The sequence below is a fragment of the Capsicum annuum genome, chromosome 6 (genome assembly GCF_002878395.1).
Source record: "Capsicum annuum cultivar UCD-10X-F1 chromosome 6, UCD10Xv1.1, whole genome shotgun sequence".
Taxonomy (NCBI): domain Eukaryota; kingdom Viridiplantae; phylum Streptophyta; class Magnoliopsida; order Solanales; family Solanaceae; genus Capsicum; species Capsicum annuum.
The window spans coordinates 226113715-226116200 of NC_061116.1; positions in this window are offsets into that span (position 1 = coordinate 226113715).

A 2486-nucleotide genomic window follows, 5' to 3' on the forward strand; every position below is an offset into this window, starting at 1 on the left:
CTAAGTTGGGGATTTCATGAAGTACATGGTTAACATAATCTTGTACATGGTAGGAATTCATATAATCAAGATCATAATTTCATACCCTAACATCATGCCATTCCAACAACACATTCATTGTTCAACAATAGCAGGGAAATCATTCAAGCATAAGGCTAATAGCACAAATTCATCTTTTAGTCCATAATAATTCATAATACATGTTTCTTGTTTCTCTTAAACATTTAACCAAACACCTTACATGCACCATTTTAGGCATAGGCCTAAGGATCAAATTCACACATCATAAACACAAATTTTACATGTTTTCAACTCACATGATGTCATAGCTTCATAATAACCCATAAAAATCACAACTTGAAACCATACAACAACAAAATATTTACAACACATGATTTTTAAAATTTGATTCTTGGGCTCTACAGATGAAAGGAATCCATGGATGAACACTATGCATACCCGGGTTGAGTTTTCTTAAAGTTCTTGAACTTGAAGGATCTGAATCTCTGAGTTCTTAGAGAAGATTTGGATTTTATTCTTGGGGATTAATCTTAGAGAGAAAATCCTAATTTTGTTATTGTGAAAGAATAATGAACAAATGAGCTGAGGTCGGATATAACTGGGTATATATAAGTGGGTGGTAAAGGATCAAAAACCCCCAGTTAAAACGACTTAAAATTTCCGATCGGGATATGCGACAGTGGGGTGCGACATTCCGTTGCATGGTCGATAGTCCATCGGACTGACCATCGCACAGAACTAGAACTGGGACTCACTGCCTTGTGGCGATGGTGGGGTGCGACGGTCCGTCAGACATCTCTGTCGCACTCAACCAGAGTGGACTCACTGCATCAATGCAACGGTCATGTTCGACGGTCCATCGCTAGTCCGATGGTACGTCAGCCTGCACTGTTGCACCTGGGCGGTTTTACTGCCTTCTGTATTTTGGCCATAACTTTCTCATTTGATGTCGGATTTGGACGAAATAGGTATCGATGGAAATCTTATTCAGTTTCCCACATGACAAAAAAGTGAAAATATTAATAATTTTGCATATATAAAAGTGGATTCATCTTTCAAAGTAAGTTTCTAACATTCTTGAAACGATTTCAAGCTAGACAGAAGTATGAGGTATTACACTTAGTTACTTGAAAATGGTTAAGTGTAGGGACTTTAGAGGTAATTTTTTTGTTTTGGATGTGGTTTGATTGGTAACTTAGTTACTTGAAAATGGTTAAGTGTAGGGACTTTAAAGGTGATTTTTTTGTTTAGAATATGGTTTGGTTGGTGACTTAGTTACTTGAAAATGGTTAAGTGCAGGCACTTTAGAGGTGATTTTTTTGTTTAGAATGTGACTTGTTTGGTGACTTAGTTACTTGAAAATGGTTAAGTGTAGGGACTTTAGAGGTGATTTTTTTGTTTAGAATGACACTTGTTTGGTGACTTAGTTACTTGAAAATGGTTAAGTGTAGGGACTTTAGAGGTGATTTTTTTGTTTTGGATGTAGTTTGATTGGTGACTTAGTTACTCTAAAATGGTTAAGTGTAGGGACTTCAAAGGTGACTTTTTTGTTTAGAATGTGACTTGATTGGTGATTTAGTTACTTGAAAATGATTAAGTGTAGTGACTTTAAAGGTGATTTTTTTGTTTAGAATGTGACTTGTTTGTGACTTAGTTCCTTGAAAATGGTTAAGTGTAGGAACTTTAAAGGTGATTTTTTTTGTTTAGAATATGACTTGTTTGGTGACTTAGTTACTTGAAAATGGTTAAGTGTAGGGACTTTCGAGGTGATTTTTTTTTTGAATGTGGTTTGATTGGTGACTTAGTTACTTCAAAATGGTTAAGTGTAGGGACTTTAAAGGGGATTTTTTTTGTTTTGAATACGGTTTGGTTTTTGACTTAGTTGGTTGAAAATAGTTCAGTTGAGGGACTTTAAAGGGGATTTTTTTTGTTTTGAATGTGGCTTTGTTTGGTAATAATTGAAATTTTGTGACTTTATCTAATTAGTTGAATCTGATTGATTGCGTAGATGGAACCTGATTATATCTAGATATATCAACGGAACAATGATAATAGAATAGGTATTAGGGAGGAATTTGTTGAAGGTGTGAAAAGTTTTGTTGAACATGCTAAGACACTTGATGTTTGGACACATTTTTGGGTTATTCGTTGTCTTTGTGTTAGATGTGATGGTATAAATCTTATAAATTAAGAAGATGTAAAGGAATATCTTTATAGAAGGGGGTTTCAGGAGGACTTTTTAAGATTGTGCGGTGTTCATGGTGATGTTGCGTAAAATAACTTTGTTGTTGGAGAAAGTAGTAGGTCTGCAGGGCATAATGTATATCAAGTTACTAGAATGACAAAAATGGTGCACGATGCTTTTGGGATTCAACACGGGGAATACTTTAGGGAAAATGTCGAACATGTTCCTAATAGTGAAGCGGGCAAATTCTATGAACAATTGCATGCTTGTAATACCCCAT